The sequence below is a fragment of the Apium graveolens genome, chromosome 8, assembly GCF_009905375.1.
Source record: "Apium graveolens cultivar Ventura chromosome 8, ASM990537v1, whole genome shotgun sequence".
NCBI classification, from domain to species: Eukaryota; Viridiplantae; Streptophyta; class Magnoliopsida; order Apiales; family Apiaceae; genus Apium; species Apium graveolens.
Genome location: NC_133654.1, coordinates 65,980,425 through 66,008,270, shown reverse-complemented (window position 1 = coordinate 66,008,270; position 27,846 = coordinate 65,980,425).

The following is a 27,846-nucleotide window of genomic DNA, read 5'->3' as shown; positions in this document are numbered from 1 at the left end:
TTACTAATACTAGAACCATTGTCTATTTACTTCTGAAAAATTTCTCCACTGATCCTTAAAGATTATTATTACCTTAATCCTTTCCAATTCATACTGTCAAAACTCATACTATCCCTATTAAGGGTGAAATGCCAACCTTTATGCATTCCCCTAGGATTCGTTTTAAGTTACCGCTGTTCTATCCTTAATTCCACCTTTAAAAAGGTACAAGCATCCTTCCATGGATAAATAAAGTCATATATCCCTGATAAGTGTATCTTATTCAATCAGTTCCACCTCGATAGTCTATACCGAATTTCACAATAGCATCCTTATTCAAGTTAAGGTCAATCCACATGGCCTCCAAAAGATAAAAATGGTTATCCGCTTTTCTTTCCTGATTTGGTAATGATCACATGGATGATCTGGAAGATATTGGTCGTGTTCAACGTGAACTTCTTCTTAATAAATCCTTATTTACTTTTGTTGTTTATCTCAACAGTCATCTCAATGTTGGGATATCTTTCATACCTGGCGTCTCCCTTCCTGGGTATCAAGCCACCGGTCTTACACTTCACATTCTTGAAGGTCACTTCCTTCATCCAATTTTTTTAATTTCTTACTTCCTTGTCTCCTCAGTCTATTCGCGTCTCATTATTTATCCTTCGAATTATCTCAAGGTTTCCTCAAATCCTCCCAACTTACAGGGGATAAAATGTACATAACTCGTATGCCTTCAACCATCAACTTTAACTCATGGTGAATCACCCTCATCCTGACGATCATATAATTTTCTATTTCTATTAATATGAGTCTTTAGGGTTTCCCCATACCCAACTCCCTTATCATTCCTCAAACTCTGTTGCCTTTATATTCCTTTCCACTTCAATTTCTTTTTATTTTCCTTTCTCTTATCATTATTTCATGAACCAACACAACATAAGCATTGATTTCAAACATCCCGTCATTCTGGATTCGTGTCCTCAGAACGAATCTTGACAACTTTTACATCTTAGATTCATAATTCATCATACTCTTCTGCCTTTGTTCTGGCTCTAAAGCTTTTACACTATCTCCTTATCTTTGGGAATTACTTTCCCGAAAACAATTGACTGAACTTAAATCAGTTTATTATAATCTCTTACTCCGTGCCTTCCTTGGTCTTTCACCAGCGGGTGGTCTCTCTCTTAGGAGGGTAAGTGACAAAAACAGTCTTTTGTGATTTGTCAATCATTCAGAATCTCAAATGATTCCTCTATTTCCTTTAGCCAGGCTCTTGCCTCGACTAGGTCAACCTGTTCCTTGGAACTCTGAGAGCTTAACGATTTAAAGGTCATGAAAGAATTTCCTATCGCATTGTTTCCTCAAGGTGGTGGTTGGGGATAATAGTCTAAGTTCTTTTTAGACAGGTCCATGAATTGTCGTATAGGAGTACCGTCTCGGGTCTCCTTATCTCGCTCGACTTTTTGTTTCCTTAGTATGAAATGTTTCATCCTACTCCCCAAAATTGGGGTTATCTTATACATTAAAAACCTTGTTTTCCACTCTATTATATTATGGGTTCTTTCTTTCTTGATGGCAACCTCCCTGACTATCACATTCAGGGTTTGCCCTAAATCTTATTCCTCAAACTATGGCTCTCATCTAAGTTCTCATCCTTAAGCTCTTGAACTTTTGGAACCCAATTTCTGTAGGAACACCTCACTATCCCCTTATCATCTTTCTCGGTATTAATCTCATATTTATTTGTTGGCTCTCTGCCTTCATTCATCACCTTTACTGGCACAATATGTTCTTTTCCAATAATTCGGGCTGTATTGCTATCTCAAACAGCTTTTCGGTACCGGCTCCGGTTACCTTCACTACTATTTCCATTTTTTTCAAAATCTCTTATCAACTTTCCCAAAGACATTAACCTCTTGAGTCTCTCCTTTTTACTAAGGGCATCAGCCACCACATTGGCTTTCCCCGAATGATAAAGAATCTCCCAATCATAATTCTTGATTAGCTTTAACCGCCTCCTCGGGCATATGTTGAGCTCTTTCTGCGTGAAAATGCACTAGAGCTCCTATGGTTTGTGTAAATCCCGCAATTCTCTCCATACAAGTAGTGCCTCCAATCTTTGGGGTAAAACTATTGCCACGAGCCTAAGCTCATGGGCGGGGATATCGAATTTCATATTACCTTAATTGTCTTGACATGTACGCGATTACCTTACCGTGCTGCATAAGCACGCACCCTAAGCCCTTGTGCGAAGCGTCACCACACTTCACAAAATCTCCTTTTCCATCCGGCAATGCCAGCATAGGGGCCATCACCAACCTCTGCTTCAGTTCTTAAAAGCTGTTCTCGCATTTCTCTGTCTATTCGAACTTCTCAGTCTTATGAGTAAGCCGCGTTAAAGGGGCTACTATCTTTACAAACTTGAACGAACCTCCGGTAGTGACCGGCCAATCCTACCTCTGGGAGTCGACCAAACCATGGTCATCAATTCATCAGTGGCCCTTTATTCATTCTTGTCAGGATCCTCCACGGGATCCTCCTCAGCAACAATCCCTTCTAGGACAACATCCTCAACCGCTACATCCTCAATATCAACATCATCCGGTCCTGCATTAGGACACTCTATCGGATCCACAATCCGATCTCCAATTAGTAATAAACATCATCGCGCTGTTGCTCCTCAACCTCAGGGTTCGGAGTCCCGCTACCATATACGATAACGAACTACGCTTCTATCGCTACATTTATAAGGGTTCCCATAAGGGTTTTAACTGTCAGTGCTACGTTAGGTAGCCCGACTATGAACTTGGCAAGAGTTCTTATTATCTTAGTTAACTTATTATCTTAACGTCCCATCATCTCTGAGGTTTATAACGCTTAGCTCTGATACCATTTCTGTAACACCCCCAGATCCGGGGTCGGGGATCCGAGTCGTCACGGTCTTTCTTTCCACAATATCACTTCACTTAATTAATAAATAACCTTATGCTGTGACCCCACACTAACACACACCACAACCCGTTATAGTCTCAGAGATGAAATTTAAATAAGTACAAGTCTTTGAATCCATAATTTAAAAGTTATTACAACCCAAAATGATTACTTGATAAATTTACAGTTAATTGCCATTATCTGCCACAAGTTATAATTATACATAATTGATTCTCAAAAGTAGATGGTCTGATCTACAATAGATCTACCTCTGCAGCTATAGCAGCTACAACATCAACGGGAAGACACAGGACGCTTCCCACGCGCTTGCGCTGGGTCTGCTGGAGTCTGGCCATCTTTCCTAACTGTTGTTGTGTGATGAAGAAATAAAGCAAGGGTGAGCAGCAAGCCCACCAAAATAATATGTATAATGATTTACAATATATGAGCCTACTCATAATACTCATGAAAGTCTTGGTCAAAAGAAATGAACCAAGTTTGATATCTTAATGCGATAAAGTCGCAAAATATTCAGTATATATACATATATACTTTTCAAAATATTGGAAGTCCTCTTCCATGCATAATACACACAGAATTCCAGTGTATAACTGTATAAAAATATCGTTGCAAGGTGATCTCATATATCTAACCTTGTCTCAACGTTTTTCTGAAAATCTTTGTCATGCATAAGATAATCATTTACTAGATATAAGTTTAAAAGATGAAGTTACAAAATACTCCAATATACTTATATCTTTTCCAAATACTACTTGAACTACCACCATTCAAGTTATAATTAGTTTCCAAAGTTCATCACATAGACGAGACTACAAGATAATACTTGAATAGATTCAACCTTTAAAATATCATCAAAATAAAATGAAGTTATGAGATACTTCATTTGATGCAAACATTATTTTGAAAACTTGACCCTGCCAACACTCAACAATCGCCCAACCGTAGCCTTTCTATCGAAGTGCTTTGGGTAGTGTTGCAGAAATATCCAATTGGATGATGAACTCATTACGGGAGTTTACCGCGTCAGGAAGACCACTTACGATGATCAGTCGTAGTAGTACAACCCCACCATTTTCTACATGTAGAGGAGAACCTGTCGGATTTACTTGTCAACCGAACACTGAACTCCTAAGGAATGGACCGCCTTAGCGGAGCTTCCAGGCCATTTGGGCCAATATAATAAGGCTGGGCCGGCGCTACTCGACCACTTACGCCACTCCTAGTTCAGATGAAATCCATGACTCTGAAACGTAAAGCTCGTTTCCCCCTTTCCCCAAGTAGAAACTTGTTGATACGGCTCCACCAAGAAGTCGTACCTAGTTGGAAAGGAAAACTCACCGATATTTCCCAGGCGATGCCTGTTAATGGATTAACTTGTTCCAAGAATTTTACTTCCCGAATATTGGGTAAGTAATCAAAAACTTCTTTTACCAAGACAGCAACCTTGTTGCGAATATAAAACACACCACCGAGCCGGATCCCCCAGGTTTTGAGCGAGTATTTAAATCCCCTTTTTAAAAGGAAGATCTTAAATATAAAAATAGTTTTGGGATCCGCTCTAACTTTTGAAAATCATTTTAAAGACTCGAAAACACTTTAAAGAGTGTTTGGAGTAAAACTGATTTAATGAAGTAAATCAGTCCCCAGAATATTTAGAAAATGTCTGAATATTATTATTTAAATAATATTCCCATAAAAGATAATCTTTATAAAATAATTGAAGTAGAAGTATTAAAACTTATACTTGAAATGAATAGCAAATAATCAAAGATATACTTATACGAAAGTAATATCTTTATTTGAATAATCAAAAATAAGTTTGATTATCGACACCTTATTCTTTAATAAAATAAAAAATATATCTCAGCAAATAATCGGAGTCATATATCCTCAAATGAATATTCAAATAATATTCAATAAATAAAATAAGTTGAGTCATAATACCTCGAATGAATATTATAAATAATATTCATTAAATAAAATAAAGGAGTCATACATCCTCAAATGAATATTCAAATAATATTCAATAAATAATGTAAAGGAGTCATACGCCTTCGAATAATATTTGAAATAATATTCAATAATAAAATAAAGTTAAAGTTATCGAATAAACCTTATTCGATTAATAGTTTTAAAAACTATATCCATATATATATATATATATAAATAAATATATATATATATACTCGGGAACATCGACTCCCGGTTTAGAAATATGTTCACCTTTTATCCCCTATACTAAGGGTATACGCAACTACTTGCTTATTTCTAGCATAGGTATTATGCAACTATAAGCATTGAAATCAACAGATAGATAACCAGATTACGAAACAGACATGCATATATACCATATTAGCATGCTCCAATATATCGCAAAATTTTCTAATAACAATCATGCAATATCACAAGATAATGCATATACATATATTTACATCACAACAACAGTATAACGGGTAGAAAACTTGCCTGAGCGACTGGGGTTACGAATGGCTCGGGACGAGTCTGGTAACCTATAAACAACAAGTAAGTTGGAATTAAACCAAAATCACTTGTAAATCTATACTTTAACTAACTTAGACTATATCGCTTGTTTTGCGCTCACTGATTCGCTTAAGCCACTCGGGTACCCTCGGCTCCACCATTTTTAATAATTTAACCTTTACGAGTTTTAAAGCGATTCCTTCGCGAGTGTCTTAACAACTGCCTAACACACTTACCATAAATGTTTCATACATTAATTAACCCTTTTTGGTCTTTAATCTATGTTTCAAAGTAAGGCGAGGGAAAAAGTTTCGTTCGCGAAACGCCGTTACTTGAAACGGTCGTTTCTCCTAAACCGTGCATCGGAATCGAACGAACTACATATCAAAACGAAGCTCGTAACATGAGCTATCTAATCATGGCAGTGGTCATAATCTAGCATGGGGTTCTCGGGTCCTAATGTTATGCACGAAAACAGTCTAAAGAAAATCGGACGTTACGACGGCTATGTTTACGCGTTTTCCCAATTTTAAGCCATTCAAAACCAACCACAAACCAACCTCAAATCCAACATACAACCAACATCCATCCTTATCACATCATAACAACCCCAACCAATTCAATTTAATCATTCATACTTATGCCTAAGCTTAACTTTAATCATACTTAAGTTCTTTTAATCAAAACCACAACATTTACCATTCCATTTCACTACCATTCCAAATCCCAAACTCTAAATCACAACAACAAGCTACAATATCATCCTACTAATTAAAATCATCTTATAATACATAGGGATCTATGGTTTGGAGATGGTATACCTTCCTTGAAGTGGTGGGAGGAGCTAGGAAGCCTTAAGAAGCTTTGAGAAGTCTTAGGAAAGCTTGGATCTTCAAGAAAAACAAGAAAAACTTCAAGTTAAAAACTTGAAAACACTATTCATAGTCTTCTTCTTTGATTAAATGAAGAAGATTGAGAAGGAATTAATGGCTTAAACTCATGATATAGCCCTAACTAATCATGAAGATGATTAGGGAATTTACTCACCAATTTAGGAAGCTTGGATCTTGAATTTTTGAAATTTTTGCCCATTTGCAATAGTAAAAGCCGAGAGCATGATGAACCATGCCTTGGTTTCTTTTTGATTTTGATGAAAATGATTTTGCTTGGCTTGGTTGGCTTGGTTTTTGTGTTTGATTTAGTAAATTACCTAGTTGCCCTTGATTTTGTGTGGTTAAAAAGTCACCACATCTCCTTCCTTTCTTGTCATGCCTATGTCACCTTGCACATGTCATAATGCTCCCACTTGTCCACACCTTGTGGTTTGATGATGTCACAATCCCTGGCTTCTTGTACAAGCTTGTCTCTTGGTCACTTATTTGTTTTACGGTTCAATTATCTTTCGTTCTCATTTATCGTTTGAGGGATCATACCCGGGATCTTATTACTTAGGTTCCCTTAACCTTTCTCAATATATTGTATTCCTTTTATGATCCTCTCTTATAATCCTTTAATTTAAATCCTTTTTATCCGGTTACCTTATACTCAATTCTCTCTGTATCTAGTGGATTTCCGGGAAAATCAAAGTGTTCAGAATTGGATTCTGACGATCTTTACATACACTTATATACCACATAGAGTACTAATAATATCCCATAAGATCAATAACAGAACCCCTACATAGCGTGGCATGAACAGTTTTCTCATTCAGCAAAAACACTATTCATAAGGGTTTCAAAAATTTCCAAAAATTGGGGTTATTACATTAAAGTTTGATCTTTATAACTAATGAATATGGTTTTAAGATATCTTCTCAACTCAGTAATATCATCATTATGAAAGGCATAAGTAGTTTGAGGTACCTTTAAGTCAGCAGTATCAGAACTGCTATCAGCATTTGCCATCAAGGCATAGTTTTCCTTATTCTCAGAATCTGAAGCATCTGAGCAGCTTTTCTTCTTTGTGACAAGAACCTTGCCTTTGCCACTCTTCCCTTTTCTGCAATCAGGAGATATGTGGCCTTTCTCACCACAGTTGTAGCATTTAACATTTGAGTAATCTCCTCTGTCGCACTTTCCTCCTTTGCCTTCAGATTTTCTGAAAACTTTCTTATCAGAACTTGCACCTTTCCTGGAAAACTTCTTTCCTCTCCTGAATTTACTGTATGCAATCTTTGTGATTCCTTTCACCATAAGAGCACACAGCTTCATCAATTCTTCATCAGGGTCCATCTCAGGTATACTTTCCGTTTCTGAGTCATCATCACTATCAGAACTTGATGACTCAGTATCAGACTTTGTGATGAGAGCCTTTCCCTTGCCTTTCTTTGAGGCAACAACTTTGGGACTTTCCTCCTCAGCCACAAATGCAACTGTCCTTGACTTTCTTCCATTCCTCTTGCTTCTTTGTTCCATCTCAATTTCATGAGTCTTGAGCATCCCATAAATTTCATCAAGAATTGTTTCATCAAGATTATAGTTGTCTCTTATTATTGTGGCCTTCAAATCCCATCTTTCAGGAAGAGCTAACAGGAATTTAAGATTTGAATCTTCAATATCATACTATTTGTCAACTAGTGACAAATCATTCAAGAGTTTGACAAATCTTTCATATAAATCAGTTAATGACTCATCAGGCTTTGAGTCAAAGTGCTCATACTCTTGAGTGAGTATAGTCTTCATGTTCTTCTTGATTGAATCAGTTCCCTGACACCTTGTTTCCAAAGAATCCCATATCTCTTTTGCAGTCTTGCATTAAATTACCCTGTTTGACATGACATTATCAATGGCACTATGCAGCAAGTGTCTTACCTTTGCATCCTTTGCAATCGATGAGATATCTTCAGCAGTGTAATCACTTTTCTCCTTTGGTACAGACTTTGCTGGCTGACCTGCAACTTCCACAGAGAGTTTGGTTGGCATATATGGTCCTTCATTAATCATGTCGAGATATTCTGGAAAGTGAAGATGGCTATGTTTCTGGAAGCTACAGGTCCAGAATATCTCGACAGGATTAATGAAGGACCATATATGCCAACCAAACTCTCTGTGGAAGTTGCAGGTCAGCCAGCAAAGTCTGTACCAAAGGAGAAGAGTGATTACAATGCTGAAGATATCGCTTCAATTGCTAAGGATGCGAAGGTATGACATTTCCTGCATAGTGCAATTGATAATGTAATGTCAAACAGGGTAATTAACTGCAAGACTGCAAAGGAGATATGGGATGCCTTGGAAACAAGATGTCACGGAACTGATTCGATCAAGAAGAACAAGAAGACAATACTCACTCAAGAGTATGAACACTTTAACTCAAAGCCATATGAGTCATTGACTGATTTATATGACAGATTTGTCAAGCTCTTGAATGATTTGCCACTGGTTGATAAGGAGTATGATCTTGAAGATTCAAACCTTAAATTCCTGTTAGCTCTTCCTGAAAGCTAGGATTTGAAGGCAACAACTATAAGAGACAACTATAATCTTGATGAAACGACTCTTGATGAAATTTATGGGATGATCAAGACTCATGAAATTGAGATGGAACAAAGAAGCAAGAGGAAAGGAGGAAAGTCAAGGACAGTTGCTCTTAAGGCTGAAGAAGAATCTCCCAAGGCAGCTACCTCAAGGAAAGGCAGGGGTAAAGCTCTCTTCACAAAGTCTGATATTGAGTCATCAAGTTCTGATAGTGATGATGACTCAGAAACTGAAAGCTTGCCTGAGACGGATGCTGAAGAAGAGATGATGAAGCTGTGTGCTTTTATGATGAAAGGAATCACGAAGATTGCATACAGGAAGTTTAGGAAGGGAAAGAAGTTTTCCAGGAGAGGTGCAAGTTCTGATAAGAAGAATTTCAGAAAAACTGAAGGCAAAGGAGGAAAGTCTGACAGAGGAGATTATACAAATGCCAAATGCTACAACTGTGGTGAAAAAGGCTACATATCTCCTGATTATAAGAAAGTGAAGAGTGACAAAGGCAAAGCTCTTGTCATAAAGAAGAAAAGCTGGAAAGACACCTCAGATTCTGAAAGTGAGGAGAATTATGCCTTGATGGTAAATGCTGATATGGCAAGTGCTGAAAGCAGTTCTGAAGTTGCTGAGTTAAAGGTACCTCAAACTACTTATGCCTTTCATACTGATGATATTAATGAATTGAGAAGATATCTTAAAACCATGTTCATTAGCTATAGAGACCAAACTTTAACATGTGAAAGATTAACTTCTGAAAATCTTGCTTGTAAAAAGAGGAATGATTATTTAGAAAAAGAGTTAGTCATGTTCCATCAAACTCAGAAAGATAGAGATGATGCTTTCTATGTTAGGGATGAAGTACTTAAAATGAATGAATCTCTAAAAGCTAAGTTAGAAAAGGAAAGAGAGATTATCAGGACTTGGACTAACTCTGGCAGAACAACTCAGAATTTGTTAAGTAGTGAAAACTGGAAAGAGGGCTTAGGTTATGGAGATGATAATAATGATAAAGGAACTGTAGATATTAAGCCTATAGTTGTTAAACAAAAGCCAAAGTTAAAACCTGTTAAGTTTGTAGCTGTAAAGTCTGATACTGAGAAATCAGAAGTTAAAAAGGAATTAACTTCTGACAAACTAAAACAGGAAAAGACAACTGAAGTAAACGTAGGCTTAATGACAAAGAAGCAGCTTAAGAGCTGAAAGATGTTAAGAATGCAAACAAGGTAAAATCACCTAGGAAAAATAGGAATGGAAAGGAAGGTGTGAATAAAAGCAATGATTATAAGCATGTTCCTGATGCTCCTAGAAAAACGTGTCATAACTATGGAAGTTCTAACCATCTGGCTTCTTTTTGCAGGAAGAATAAGAACATAAACTCTTTACCTTCAAAGTCAGGAGTTAAGAGTAAGTCTGTTAGATATAAGCCACAAAATTCTTGTTTTCATTGTGGTAGTTTATGGCATTCCATTTATACTTGTAAGGAATATTATAGTCTGTACTATGATTATTATCAAATAAAACCTTCTTTAAAGAAAGTTAGCATTGTTCCTTCTAGTGTAAGTTCTGATTCAAAGTCTAATAGTGTAAATTCTGATAAGAAAAATGTTAACATAAACTCTGATGCTAAATCCCCTGCAAATGTTAACAAACTTAATAAGGCCAAAGGATCCAAGCAAGTCTGGGTCCTGAAAACTAATAATTAGTGGTCTTTGTGATTGCAGGGCAACAGGAAAAACATCCTAGTTCTGAATAGTGGATGTTAAAGACATATGACTGGAAATAAAGCCCTGCTATCAGACTTTGTGAAGAAGGCTGGCCCAAGTGTTTCTTATGGAGGTGGCAACATTGGAAAAACATTGGGATATGGCAATATCAAACTTGGGAATGTCATCATTAAAGAAGTAGCTCTAGTCTCAGGACTTAAACACAATCTGCTGAGTGTTAGTCAAATCTGTGACAGAGGTTATCATGTGGATTTCTTTGAAGAACACTGTGAAGTTGTAAGTAAATCTACAGGCAAAGTTGTTTTGAAAGGATACAGGCGTGGTAACATTTATGAAGCCAAGATTTCAACAAGTACTGATGATTCTGCAGTCTGTCTGATTAGTAGAGCATCAATTGAAGAAAGCTAGAACTGGCCCAATAAACTCTCTCATTTAAATTTCAACAATATAAATGAATTAGTCAAGAAAGATCTTGTGAAAGGACTGCCAAAGTCAGTATTTACTCCTGATGGCCTTTGTGATTCTTGTCAGAAGGATAAACAAAGGAAATCTTCATTCAAGAGAAAGACTGAATCATCAATTCTTGAGCCTTATCACCTACTACATGTTGATCTATTTGGTCCTGTAAATATCATGTCTATTGCAAAGAAGAAATATGCTATGGTCATAGTGGATGAGTTCACCAGATACACATGGGTGTATTTCTTGCACACAAAAAATGAAACTGTATCTATCTTGATTGATCATGTCAGGCAACTGGATAAATTGGTTATAGATTCTGTGAAGATTATAAGAAGTGATAATGGCACTGAGTTCAAGAATTTGATAATGGAAGAGTTCTGCAAAAACCATGGAATCAAGCAGGAATTTTCTGCTCCTGGAACTCCACAGCAAAATGGAGTTGTTGAAAGAAAGAAAAGAACTCTTATTGAAGCTGCACGAACTATGCTTGATGAAGCAAAGCTTCCAACCTATTTCTGGGCTGAAGCTGTGCAGACTGCTTGTTTTACTCAAAATGTAACACTCATTAACAAGCATGGAAAGACACCATATGAGATGGTGAAGAAAAAGAAGCCAAATCTGAAATATTTTCATGTATTTGGATGCAAGTGTTTTGTTCCTAAGACTCTTCCTGAACAGCTATCGAAATTTGATCTAAAAGCTGATGAAAGAATCTTTGTTGGATATCCACTTTCAACAAAAGCCTTCAGAGTCTTTAACTTGAGAACAAGGGTGGTCATAGAATCTATCAATGTCTCCTTTGATGATAAGAAAATTACTGGACTTGAAGATTTCAATGATCATGATTAGCTGAGATTTGAAAATGAAGACTTAAATTCTGATACTGAAAATCCTGACAGTCTAAATTCTAATATTGCAAACTCTGATGGATTAAGCTCTGATGTTATTGAAACTGTGGTGACTACGCCAAAGGAAGATGCAGCTATGCAGGGGGAGCATACTAAAGATGCAACCACATCTCAAGAAGCATTAGAACATACAACTGGCTCTTCAAGTTCCGATTCATCAAGTTCTGATAAGCCAAGTTCTGATAATTCTGAAAATTTAAATAATGAAGGATCCAACTTAGAGAGCATAGTTTCAGGGGGAGCATCAGAAGATTTTGATGAAGATGGCATGGATCATGGGGGAGCATTCAGTTCTAGAGAAAACCTTCCATCTGCAAGGAAATGGACTATAGCACATACACCTGACTTAATAATTGGAAATCCTGATGCAGGTGTTAGAACTAGAACAGCTACTTCAAGTGAATGTCTTTACAATTCTTTTCTTCTCAGACTAAACCAAAGAAAGTGGAAGAAGCTCTTCAAGATGTTGATTGGGTGCATGCAATGTAGGAAGAGTTAAATGAATTTGAAAGAAACAAAGTCTGGACCCTAGTGCCAAGACCAAAGAACAGATCTGTTGTTGGTACAAAGTGGGTATTCAGAAACAAAACTGATAGTGATGGCATAATTACAAGGAATAAAGCAAGGTTGGTTGCAAAAGGATATTCTTAATAGGAGGGAATTGATTATGATGAAACATTTGCACCAGTTGCTAGATTGGAAGCCATAAGGATATTATTGGTTTATGCTGCTCACAAAAAGTTTAATGTCTTTTAAATGGATGTGAAAAGTGCTTTTCTCAATGGAGAATTGGAGGAGGAAGTATATGTTGAACAACCTCCAGGCTTTGTCGATCCCAAATATCCAAATCATGTCTACAGGCTTGATAAAGCACTTTATGGCCTTAAGCAAGCTCCTAGAGCATGGTATGAGACTTTAGCTCAGTTTCTTCTGGAAAGTGGATTTAACAGAGGCACTATAGATAAAACACTGTTCTACCTCAACCATGGAAATGACTTACTTCTGGTTCAGATTTATGTTGATGATATCATCTTTGGTTCTACAAATGACAGACTTTGCTAAAAGTTTGCCAAACTGATGCAGTCAAGATATCAAATGGGTATGATGGGAGAACCTAGCTATTTTCTGGGCCTTCAAGTCAAGAAGAATGAAGAAGGCACTTTTATTTGTCAAACCAAGTACACCAGAAACTTGCTGAAGAAATTTGGAATGCAAGATTGTTCAAGTGCATCCACTCCCATGGCCACTGTAACAAAACTGGATAAGGATACTGGTAAATCAGTAGATATTACTGATTACAGAGGTATGATTGGCTCTCTACTCTATCTAACTGCTAGTAGACCTGATATCATGTATGCTACCTGTCTTTGTGCAAGATTTTAAGCAGATCCAAGAGAACCTCACTTAACAGCTGTGAAAAGAATATTCAAGTATCTTAAGGGAACAGCTGATTTGGGTTTGTGGTATCCCAGAGAATCAGATTTTAAACTAATAGGTTACTCAGATGCAGATTTTACAGGTTGCAAAATTGACAGGATAAGCACAAGTGGAAGCTGCCAATTTCTTGGAGGCAGATTGGTTTCTTGGTTTAGCAAGAAACAAAATTCAATTTCCACATCAACTGCAGAAGTAGAATACATTGCTGTAGGAAGCTGTTGTGCACAGATTCTTTGGATGAAGAATCAGTTACTGGATTATGGGTTAACATATTTTAAAATCCCTATTTATTGTGATAATCAAAGTGCTATTTCTATGACAGGTAATCCAGTTCAACACTCAATGACAAAGCATATCAGCATTAGGTACCACTTCATAAGGGAACATGTGGATGAAGGTACAGTGGAATTGCACTTTGTTCCTAGCAGATATCTTCACAAAACCACTGTGTGAAGCTACTTTTACAAGATTGGTAAATGAACTTGGAATGGTTTCAGGTTCTTTCTCTAAATCTGCTTAGTTTTCTTATGATACATCAGATTTTATGATCAGTATTTACAGATATTACTCTCTTTGTGTATTCTGCACCTAATTGAAAATTGCTTAAGTACTGATTGTTGTCTGATGTGAATTTCTAAACTTAGATAGTGAAATGACTGTTTCTGTGACTATTCAATCCTATGAGGATAACTGTGCTAGATGCTGACCTAGTAATCTTTAACATACTAGAGATCCCATGTTAGAAGTAATTATTAATGTGGAAATCTATTGACACAAGCAAATTCTGATATTGAGCTTAGTCACGTTTACTTTGTGTATCTTATTACTAAGTCCAAAACTAGAATAATACTTCTCATCTGTTAAGTTCTGATGTTAGTAAATCTGCTGAATGTACTAAGTGTTGATAAACCTCACTTATCAAAAGAAAAAGAAAAAGAAAAGGGAATAAAAATTAGGTACTCCTTTGAGATCTAGAGTAAAAATGTGGAAGGGACGACCCAAGTGCATTGCTGGTATTAAGTAATATGCATTAGAAAAGCAAATAATTATTTTTCTTGGTGACTTTTCACACTCTATGATTACTGGAGAAATACTCTGATAATAGCATAAATTCTGATAAGCAGTCGTGACTCACTTACACTGAGAAGCCACTGTAAAATGGAATTTCAAAAGATGCATAAAATAAGCACAAACCAGTTGAGGTGGACTCATGCATGATCTCATTCAATAGTAGGCTTCAGAATAATGACAGATTTTAAGTAAAGTTCTTAGTTATGCCTTATTTCTAAGATGTCCTGAAGTGAATCAGACTTTACTCTTTGTCTGATATTTCGCTTAATGCACACACTTACACTCCATATGAATGATGAAATTTACTGTGGCGATCAATGTTGTTTTCGATGAACAGTTTATATGACAGATTGCATAAATTCTGAGGACAGATTCTGATGGAAGTTCTGATGATTAAGTTCTGAAGAACCGAAATCAGAATTTGTGTGAAGAATTACAGAAATAGGCATTCAACTTTTCGAGTTAAGAAATCATGTTCTGATGACTGTTAAGTTCTGATATAAGTCTAAGTGCTGATATTAAATTCTGATTCTTTACTTGACTTATTTTTGGTTAAAATCTGAAACAGTCTTATTTTAAATCAGAAAACTACAACTTAGCTCTAAACTATGATACTTTCTCTCTCACCATGAGCTGTCCAGAGTGGTAGCAAGAATGGCATGTTACTGCTATTCCTGATAATGTTTGGGACTCTGTTCCCCAAGAGGTTTTGACAGACCTCTTGTTCTTCTATATGGATTACATCGCCATGTTGAGCGATTGGAAGAAGCACGACTGTAAGCTCTTCGACAGCAGGAGCGAATCATTCGTCTCGCTGTTCTGTTTGTAGAGAGTAGGAAGAAGAAATAGGCCTTGTAGCTTAGGACACTCTTGTAATCTTGTGCTGTAATTTCAATTTTATGAATGTATTCTCTTAATATATTAATGGAATTTTTATATTTTTGCAAGATGTTGTCTCTGAGTTGTTTGAAATTCTGATACATTTTTAAATCCTGATTTATCCATATTCTGATGAACATTTTATTACTGATATAAATCAAGTTTTGATTCTGACGTGGCAGTACCTGATTCCTTGATTTATTTATTTTTGGTCATTCTCTCACCTGATGTATTTTTACAGAATATTGGTTTCGTAGTAAAAATGATTTAATAAGTGGGAACAGTTTAAATTTTAAATTAAAACTAAATTACCTTGATTAATGGGATTACTTGGTAAGTAGAACGGTTTTTTCTTGAAAAATTGCATGTGATAAATAATGATTACTGTTTTCCTGTGCCCATTAATTATTCTTTACTGCTGCATGTCTGACAGGTGTCCAACGGTTACTTTTTCTATCGTGTATAAGTAAACGAGAGAGAAGATTGTAAAATCTTTTATTTACTTTCACACTTTATCTTTCTTTACTTCTATTATCTCTCATCTCCTGACGTTGTTTTTCATACATACATTTTATCAAACACCTTACAGGCAACCTTAATTCTCAATTTTTCTCATGGCACCTAAGGATTTGATCATAGATGGAGCCAAGTTCGTTCCCAACAACTATGCTACAATCTTAAATCATGATGAAGCTCCATCTGAGTTGCACTTTGTGCAAGATCTTCTAGCACACAGTGAAATTGGTTATGCATTGACCCAACCTCAAGTCATTTCCAGCCAACAAGTTCTAACGTTTTGGCGGACTGGGCATTTTGACAATGGTGGTGCTACTGGTACTCCAAGTATTATTTTCGAAGTAAATGAGGTTGAACATGTGGTAACTCCTGGAGCAGTTCGCAAAGCTCTACATTTACCAGAAGGTTGCATTTTCTCAACAGCGGAGGAACCAGTGTTACAGCAGCTCATGGCCAATTTGGGGTATGAGAAGAGTTTGGCCAAGCTTGGACAGTTGAAACGAGTACATATTAGAAAGGAATGGAGCTTTTTCTTTGACTGCATCACTAAAGCATTTGGCAATAAGTGTTCCAACTTTGATGCCATTCCAATCATGAGTCAGCACATCGGGTATGCTATTATTCACCAAACTCATTTTGATTTTGCAAGTGTTGTGCTAGGCTTTATTGGGGATAGGATGACAGAGGATAGAAATGTAGTTTACTTTGCTAGATTCTGTCAGCTTATATATACCTTTTGCTGTGCTAATGAACCCCAACCAGCCAGTTCTTTATTTCCACCTTTTAAACTTGCAAAACGTGCTTTTAATGACTTGGTAAATGCTGACCTTAAGAAAACGGTGGTTAGACCCTTACAGCTACCTCAGTCTGTAAAACAGATCTTGGTAAATGCTGATCCTCTAACCTACAGATCTGTTTACCCTGATGTACAACCCACCACCACCACCCAGACAACTCAACAACCATCAGAACATACCACACATACACCTCAATCTACTCAACCTTATGTCAGAACATATCTCAAAACTTCACAGCTACCTCAACCTTCATCATCAGCACATACTGTGAAGCCTTCGTCTTCCAAGCCCAAGAAGACAAAGACTGTACCTCAGACAACACAGAAGAGAAGGAAGTTTGTTCTGAGAGATGAGTCAGATAGTGAGGAACAGGTTCCTGTATCAAAACCTGTTATACAAGAAGCTGAGAAGGTCACTTCTCAGAAGGATACTGGAATTGGGGGATCTAAGCTTCTCAAAAGGCTTAGAAGAATGTCTTATGCTGAAACTCCCAAGGAATCTTCATCTTCAAAGAAAAGAAAGAAACAGAGAGCTCACAGGCCAGCTTCAAATGATGAGGAAGCAGCAGCTAAGAAAGGAGATCAGGAATCTCTGATCTCAAAAGAGCCAGAATTTGCTGAAGCTACTGCATCTCCATCTTCATTGTCACCAACTAATGAAGCTACTGCCACAGATAAAGCATCTACACCACCAGTGTCTCCTGTACATGAACCAGTATCTACTGAAGACCCAGGCACAAGTGCTGAAATTGATATTCACAATCTAGTTGTGCCTGAGGTTCTCTATTTAGAAGCTCCAACAGCAATAAATCCATCAACAACACCACTTACTGATGCTAATGAAACTCCAGAATTATCTGTAACACATTCTCTGCATCTAGATGTTGATGATCAGAATATAGGTGAGCATTAGACTATGGATGTTGATCAGAACTTGGAAGCAGATCAGCACTTAGAGGAGGATGTTGAAGTCTCAATTGCTTCTCATACTGTTCTTTTAACAGAAGATGTTGATTCTGTCAGTTCTGATGCTGCAAATGCTGATAATACTGGTGATGCTACTATAAATGCAGATGCTGATGAAGCTGGTCCTTCAGGACATGCACCTCCACAAATTGTTTCTAAATATGAACTAGTCATGAAGTTTGTTCAAGGAGAAGCACCAGTACCTTGGAGTGAAACTCCTAGAGGACAGGATTGGACTAAGGAATGGAACACAGTTACCTTTGTTCCATCTGAAAAAATTCTTGCTGAGCACTTGGCGAAAGCTGATGAGATGCTAATTAATGATGATTTCAAGACACAGCTTCGAGTCACTGCATTGAGTACTAGACATCTGCAAGGTCTACATTCAATAACTCATGCAGAGTTACATAAAATTCAGGAAGAATTGCTCAAGCAAGAAACGACTAAGAAAATTGACAAGAAAACTTTCTTCCAACCTACCTTTGACAGAGTTGCTTACATTGAGAAGACCCAAGAGAAGCAACAGTCTCAGATTGATGATATTTTGAAAAATCAAGCTTCTCAGAAATCTCAACTCGATGAAATCCAATCCTCAGTGGAATTGCTTGTCTCTTTTCTCTTACCTGCTGATGCCAAAAAGGGGGAGAAGGTAATTAAGTCCAAATACAAAACTGTTAAGACACTGAAGGGGAAGGATGATGAAAAAGATGACCAGGGAAACTCTGGAATGGGTGGAGGTCATGGTCAAGGTAGTGGTTTCTCATCAAGAAAAGCTGAAGCTATAGGTCATAGAACAAGTTCTAATACTGGAAAAAGAATTTCTTCTGATATTAGTTAAAGGATAAGTTCTGATGAACTTTTGGATCTTGATGAAGAAATATCAAGACAGTTATTTCTTAAGGAAAAATCCTGAAGCAACCAGGGTCAAATCACAATTGCAGATAGATCCAAGGTCCAAGGGCAAAGAAAAAGTTGGTGAACCTATAAAGGTTTATGTGCCTCCTGTGGATGAAGAAATTACTGTTGAAGATGCTGATCTTACTCTGACTTCAAGGAAGATTTCTAAGACAACCTCTGACATGACTCAAGTTGTTCAGAGTCAAGATATAGTTAGTTTTGATATTACAAAGAAGCAAGTAACCTCTGATGTAGCTCAAGTTGACTTGATATTAGAAGATAAGGAAAAGGAAACCTCTGATATTGCTCATGTTAAACCCTCAAAGTTACTCCTACCAGGATTCACCAAATCCAAACAGACTCAACCTTTGAAGATTGCATCAAGTGGTTTTAAAGGAAGAGTGGTTACTAGAAAGGATGCAAGAGATAAATCTGGATTGGGTAGTGCTGATGAAAGAAGAGTACATAACACAACCAATGATCCAACTTCCTTAAGTGAACCAGGTATTGGAGCAACTCCTGAAAGATTGAATCAACTAAAATCTGTACATATGGTTTACCATACCTACTTGAAAGAACACATCTTGTTCTACTTCATGACATATGGTAGGGTTTACTATATAAGGGAAAATGATATTCCACTAAAGTATTTTGAAGAATTGGAACATGTATTATTCTTACTTCAAGTGAATGACAGAATAACAGAAAGTGCTGCAAACTATTTGAAGAATTAAATTCAGAGACAGAAAAGGCTTTATTCTGTAAAGTCTGACAGCACATATCTTCCAAGGTATAGAGATCACAAGGGTGATATTGTTGAGATGAAGCCTAACTCTGCTAAGATTATAACTACCTTTCTGGGTTATAAGGCTGTAGAATTCAATCTTGAGTCTGACAAGGCGTTTTTGATCAGACTGGATCAGGGCATAAGGAAAGCTAGAATTAATGATCTCAGGGCTGCTATTTTTCAAACTGGTGAAGATTCTGCAGAACTTAAAGATGCTAAAAGGAGGATGATTGATGAACTCAGATATGCTGAGAGATGTTTGTTAAAGAACTATCTCAGAACAACTCCTGACATCAGAGAGATCAGAAAGTGAAGCCAAGTCAAGATCTACAACTGCTTAAATTCTGATATGAATACAGACTGAAGTTGTTATCAGTAGTTAAAATTGGTAAAGCTTTAAGGACTGTAATTTGTAGTTATCTAGTCAAATTCTCATGCATTTGTACTTAATTTTTTTGACATCATCAAATATCTGTTAAACTTGTATATTATGCTAATTTACAAGTTGGGGGAGATTGTTAGATATATTTGATAATGTCATGACTAATATGATTTATGTTTAGTTTTCAGATCTTACTTAAACAGGACAAATCAGTACTTAACTGAAATCAACACTTATACAGAAGTCAGAACTTAAGTTATCAGTACTTAAGGTTCAGGAGATATTTATCAGAAGATAATATCAGGACTTAAATGAAACGTTCAGATAAGGAAGGCGGCTGATTGAAAGGAAAAGAAGATCAAGACAAACGTAAGAAGAGATATGCATGAAGAAGGAATTCTATGAAGAATAGAATACTTGGAAGAAAAGATATCTGATTGATATATTTTAGGAAGCAGAATTATATTTCATATCAATTAGCGATTATCTTGTAACTGTGTAGTATATAAACATAAACATAGGGTTTACACTATAAGTGTTATCGTTATCGAGAATATTATTCATTGTAACCCTAGCAGCTCTCGTGATATTTATTCATCACTGAGAGAGGACAGTTCCATACTGTAACAGAATTTATTGCTTTGAATAAAGTCTGTTTTCTGTTACTTGTGTTATTTGAATTCGATTTGATTGTGCTATACACTGTATTCACCCTCCTCTACAGTGTGTGTGACCTAACATACCGGAGTGTAGCAACACCCCTCAAGAATTTATATACGAATGTATATTTCCCCGAATATCTTGTGTTCCTCGTTTTATTGTTCCAAACACTATTTCTCTCAAGAACACGAAACCACTAACTGAACACTGAATCTATATCCGCTAAAGATTCGAAAGAATTTTTAATTTAGTGATTATCGTATTCAACCCCCCCCCTTCTACGATAATTCGGGATCTAACACTTCTCCTTAATCTCTGTTATAAAAAACATATTTAAATTGTCTTTATATAGCAGCCCAAATCAGAAGAGAAGTCCAGAAATCAATCTTCTATTCAAAACAGGATTCTGAAATCCCGACCTAGCGCGGTGTTCATTCGGCGCGGCCGCGCACTACTACAGCGCGGGCCCGCTGATATTCTGGAAAAAATTCTTCTACTTTTTTTTCTGGCTGGTTGAGATGGCAATCCAGGAGCTTATATTCCAGACACCTTCCTAACACCATTTTAGCATCATTACAATGTTAAACCTCTTGATTCCTCCAACTAGGGCTGCACATGGGCTGTGTTGGGTCGGATGGGCTATTTTAATGACCCAATCCATTTAAAACGGGTTATAAAAATATCAACACGTTAAACTCAAAAAAATTATGAAACCTAACCGTATTAATTATGTGATGGGTTGGGTCGGGTTGGGTTGGGTTGGGTTAATCTAGTTAATCTAATCAGCATACATACGACAAATACCAGCCAACCTAATTTAATGAAATTATCATGTATTTGTAGTGGTAAAATGATAAGGTGCTGCTATTTAATTATTTTCGAAAATAAAACTGTCAAAAAGAAACAGAAAGAAGGGACTGGTATTATTTAAAAATCCTGCTTATTACAACTGATCATCAATTATTTTTCAAATGGATGATTTTAGGTTAAAAAATAATTATTGTAATTACAAAAAGGAAAAATGGGACTTCCCTAATACATCCTAAGAACGAATCAAGAACTGCGTGTTTATAATTTATTTAAGAATTCTTTATCTATTATACTTTGGCCTGTGGTCCGTAGAGCAAATAACACAAATAGATTGCTGGACTACAAAGAAAACCAGTACTAAAATGGTTTGGGCCTATATAATAGAACCTGGTTGGGTTGGGTTAATGCTTTATCTATCAAAACTTTGACCCAACCCATAATATACGACCCAACTAAAAAATAACCCAATTAACCCGTGATCCCGAATGGGTCGGTTTGGTTGGCCAAATTAAGGGTTGGATTGGTTCGGTTTGGACAAGTTGGACAACCCATGAGCAACCCTACCTCCAACTATGCTTGAAATGCAAAAACACTACAAAAAACATCAAAAACACTAATAACTTGAGTGCAAAACACCATTCCATGCCATTATAGGACGTTTGAAGTGGACATAAATGCCACTTAACACCTACGTATCTCTATATTGTAGAGAATCAAGATAAAAACGTAGTTCTAGGTTGAGGGGTAGAGCACTTTATACATAGATTAATCTAGGGTTAGACTTGTGTTGGGAGATTTGGTGGACAAGTCTCTTACTTAGATGGTAATTAGAACTCCCGTAAGACAAGTGTTTCCCAGATTCTTCCTTGTAGGAGTTAATGTCCATGTTGGACGTCATGTCTTTATTGTTTTAACCGCATGGGACCTAGTTCATGAAGAACTAATGTCCGTGGACCTTGACGACCTTTACTAGTGGGCCTTGACTGATTGTGTCTTCATTATTCTTTGCGAGCCTAGTCGAGTCTAGTTTGTATTGGGATTTGGAAAATAATTCCCAGCGTAGTTAATGCGACATTTAATATATTTTTAGAATATATTTTCTATCAATATCAATACTATTTTTCACAAATTAATTTATTATTAACTAAACTATTTGTCTTATCACAATTAATGTTTAAAACTTATCCGGATAAATGAAATTTTATATACATTAAAATTTGATTGGATTTATATGTTTGAATTTTTAAATTTCATATTCAAAATTTAAGTATAAAACTAAAATATGATATTTGAATTATTGATATCCAAAATTATGTATTAAAAAATATTTTAGTCAAATTACGGAAATAAGATTTGATATTTAAATAATTTTTTGGATTGATATCTAAAATTTAGGGTTGAAAATTAAAATATTTGAATTAAAGCAGAAATATAAGATATACTATTTAAACTATTATTTCATATGTGTATCCAAAATTTTCGTTTAACAAAAATGGGTATTTAATTAAATATTGAATATTGAAAATTCAACAATGTCATCGTAAAATAGAGAGGAAACAAATAGTATGAAAATATTACAAAATTATTTTGATAATAAATTTGTGTAAAAAAATAATATTATTTTATGAGTGACTAGATTTTAATAAATTTGTGTTTCTCGTTCCACATTAGATGCCTAGGTCAGATACATAAATCCTTTGTCAACCTTTTTTTAACAAACTTGACAATATGCTTAACTGAAACACTAAAACGAAGACATAGTTAGTGCTTATTTTTAATTATTTTAATACTCAGTGTCTAGTTTCTAAGAGATCTAGTGGTAAAAAAATCTATTTTCCCAGTAAAATTTCTAGAACTCGTTTGGGATGTACTATGACATTGCATGTAAATTAGTTGGCACCAAAAACTCCTTCCATCTATTCTAATTTCCAGAGTTTCGTAGAGGCAAAAGTAAAAAATATTTTATTTTCCCTTCCATCAAGGGAGAAATGATTTGGAAAAATACATAAGGAGTTTTTTCCTAAATTCATCTTGTAACAAGTTTTACAAATATTCGTATTTAAAACAAAACTCTCTGAGACCCGTGGAAGGATAAATAATCTATTCACATACACAAAAAGTAAAATATTTTCATTCGTCCCTTCTTTTCAATTTTATTATATTCGATTGACCTATAGAAAATGCTCATTTATTTATTTTAATTGTCACATTTATTTTTCTATTGATCGAATTGATCAATTTTTAACCAAAAATTAAATATTATTTTATATGATTTTTGAACAAAAATTAAATATTTATTTTATATTTTTTAAAAAACTGAAAATTATTTATTAAAATACATTAAATGTATTTTTAAATAATACAATTTTTTTCTTTAATTATAAAATATTAATAAACTTTCATTAATTTAATAATACAAAAATTAAGTGTGATGATTAAAAAAGAAAGTCAAGCATGACCAATGAGTGAATAATAAAATAAAAAATGCTAGAGACCCCATTTTTTTATACCAAAAAATTCCTTAAATCTGATGTGTCATATGAATATTTGGCAACGTTACTAATAATAATACGAGACCCGCGTGCATTTATATGCGCTTCGAGACCCGCGTGCATTTATATGCGCCCCGAATTAAAATCAGTCACATGTCAGCCACGTCATTTGATAAATTTGTTGGAGAAGATATTTATGAAAAAATATTGTTGGCGGGCAACCTTACTAATAATAATACGAGACCTGCGTGCATTTATATGCGCTCCAAATTAAAATCAGTCATGTGTCAGACACGTCATTTGATAAATTTGTTGGAGAAGATATTTATGGAAAAATATGCGCCCCGAGACCCGCGTGCATTTATATGCGCCCCGAATTAAAATCAGTCATGTGTCAGCCCGTCATTTGATAAATTTGTTGGAGAAGATATTTATGAAAAAATATTGTTAGCGGGCAACCTTACTAATAATAATACGAGACCCGCGTGCATTTATATGCGCTCCAAATTAAAATCAGTCATGCGTCAGCCACGTCATTTGACAAATTTGTTGGAGAAGATAATTATGGAAAATGGAGAATTGAACCCATGGCACACTTATAACAAACATATGATTTCAACCAACTGAGCTAGAGGCTCATTGTTACATACGTCTTTCTTTATTTTGGGTGACTAAATCTATATAATTCAATGTTTATACAGGATAAAATTATTCTAAGATTTGGGTAATTAACTGATTACAATATAATAATTTTTTATACTCATGTGCAAAAATGGGATTATAATTATTTTTTAATTTATAAATCAAAAAAATAATTTCATGTTGATAATATCTTATCGTATAATAATTTATTAATTATCGATACTCCGACAATTAACTCGCTTCGAGATACTAAGTTTATACTCATGTAACAACTAAGGGTGTAATCAATCCGAGTCGAGTCGAAAATTGTTAGGCTCGAACTCGATTAAAAATGTCCGGGTTCAAGCACAAACTCAAATTCAACCAAATCTTAAATTTCAAACTTGAATCTCGGGTTATAAAAAGTTCAATAGGCTCAAATTTTTTAGGAGAAACATATAATTCGAAATTAATATTTTGCGCCCGTACTTGAATAAATATGAAAAAATATTATTAGCTTGTAGAATTGAACACGTGACACATATGTCCAACATGTGCCTTTAATCAATTGAGGTAGAGCCGTAGAGGCTAATATTGATATAGAATAAAATTATTCTAAGACATGCGTAATTAGCTCACTACAATATACTAACTTTATACTCATGTACAACAACGGGATTATAATTTTTTTTATTTATAAAAAAATTACAACCATTAAATGAATAACTTGTTGATATTATGTTACCATATTAACTTGTTGATAATATATTAATATATAATAATAATTTATTAATTATCGAGACTTGTGTAATTAACTCACTTCAAAATACTTACTTTATAGTTTGTACAACAACTAAGGCTATAATCAAGCCGAGCCGATTCGAAAACTTTCAGGCTCGAACTCGATTAAAATATTCGGGCTCGAGCACGAGCTCGGTTTCAACCGAATCTTAAATAAAGCTTGAAAGCCGGGTCGTAAATAGTCCGGTCGCCTCGAGTTCGGCTCGAAATCTTGAATCAATTTCACCAAATAGTAACAAAAACTCGAAATATGATAGGTTATGCTCGAAATCGCTTTCATTAAATATATAAAATATAAATGAAATATTAAATATTTACATACAAATATATTTATATTAAAAAAAAGTATCGGCTCGATAAGACTGCTGAGCCTTATGAGCAGAATAATTTGAAATTCGAGTTCGACCGTGTTAAAAAAATTACTATTTTGCCCCCATATTTTGATAAATATGATACATAAATATTATAGTCTTTTTGGTATCTCCAATTGAAAAAATCATTGAAACTTGATAGAAAACCATTATTTTCAATGGCAAGAGTGCATTCTAAACTTCATATTCGTGGCATAATATAAATTTAGGGATATTCGTCGTTACATTAGTTCTTGTAAGATGAACCATGCAATATTGTATGAAATAACATAAATATCGTAAAAGTATATTAAAAAATAACAATATTTTTTATAAATAAAGCTACCCGTGTCTTGCACGGATAATAACTCTAGTTCAATAGAATAAAGGATAACGACTAAAGCATAGCTGCTAATCGTCAGTGACTTTCTTATTTTTGGAAAAAGAAGTTTTGTCATCGGTATTCCCCACTGGAAAATATGTTTATATGAATAAATAACATACTCAGTTTCTTTAATTTTTTTACATTCCGTAGACATAAAATTTGTTTTAAGATATATATAAAGTATATTTACATAACTTAATTTTAAAATTTTTTATCTAAAAAATTTAAATATTCAATTTTTATTTAAAATAAAAAAATTGTAAAAATAAATTATATTTATATGCACTTCTTGTAGGACACTCTTCATAATATAAATAATTGAGTGAACTAAGGGAGCAGCTAATATATTGGCAGACAAGTATGAGTATTTTTAATTGTTCTAACAAATTTCCAAGGAGGGAGAATCAAAGACAGGTCATAGTCCCCTGAGCTTAAACCCATTTTTTCTTTTACATTCAAATTTAATAAAATCTATTAGTATATAGGAATAAATATCCGAAAGTTTGCACCCTGCTGCTTGAATTATAACTTTGCTAATAGTTGTTATATGTGAATTTTTCTTCATTTTATTATGTATTATTTGATTAATCTATGGTTGTACATTAGATACATCTAACGATATCAATGAAAAATAACTACACGGCTAAGTTCAATTATTCCATAGTACATACTTATGCAGCCATATGCTGTAGTTTATTAATGCAGCTCTGACTATCATGGAAGCTTAAAATGAGGAAGATACGGAGTTCCATCGCGTTCTTTCGACATGAAATAAGTTATGAACTCCTTGGTGCTGATTTGCTTGTATTTTAATTTGTTGTCATCAGAAAGAAGCTCCTTTATTGGTCCATATGGCCTCAACATATCTTTAGTAGTTGGATAAAAGAAGCTGGCCCCTGATATTCTTGGACCTTCTTCATTTGCCAATACTCTATGTTGCATACTCTTGAATCTATCATTTGTAATGAGCTGTGTATAAATTGAAAGATATTATGAAATTTAGGTGATACATGATGTTTGGGATGGTACATTTGTGAATACAATCTGCGATTAATACATATAATCAAACAAATGTGTGCGTGAGTAAACGAAATCAAACGGAGGAAGAAAAGATATAAACAGAAGAGAGATCCTCGAGTCCAGTTGAAACTGTCTCCTTAAAGCTATTTCGCCTCTCACCATATGTGCGAGTCGATAGCCTCCCAGGATAAAACGAGGTAGCGGCGGCGTTACGAATAACGAGCACCTTCAGCGAGTTTGAACGGGTACGAAACTATCACCGAGAGAGAGAGAGAGAGTTTTGTGTTTAAAGGCGAATATGTTTTTGGTGTGTCTAACCCTAACTCCTTAGAGGTGTTTATATAGGTGTAGATAGACTTGTGTGCTACTCTTTTTCATAATTAAATATCATTAATTATGGAATCGGTGTAATACTTGCAAGCTACTCTATTCCATAAATAATCTGAAACAGAATCAAATTAAATATATCAAGACATACACCATATCAATTAATCTGAAACACAATCAAATTAATTTATACCATAATATTTGAGCCAAATTCTAATGGAAAATAATAATTTCCATTATTAAGAGAATATCATCATATCTCACACATCTTTTAGTCATAATGCTCAAAAATATGACTTACCAATATGGGACTTATACCCATATTTTCCAACAATCCCCCACATGGGTGTGATTGGTGATCTTAGTAGCACACACCAGACAGACAGACAGACACGGAGTTTGACTTGGTGATAGTTTCTTCGATCAGATATAGCATACGATAGGTAGAGAATGCTCCTTGAACCTTCGCTCGAGTAAGCATACCGACTTTACTGGTAGACAGTAGACGTGCTTGTCCTTGAACTGTTCGACCATTTGTGTAAACGATGATATACTTATCACTATATCGTTTCTGACTCGTTCAGCTCTCATAAGTATGTCCATTTTGGCCATGGAACATCGTCCTGGTTCTGCAGAAGTTTTCAAAGAATTGTGCCTCGCAATTCTCCTTTGA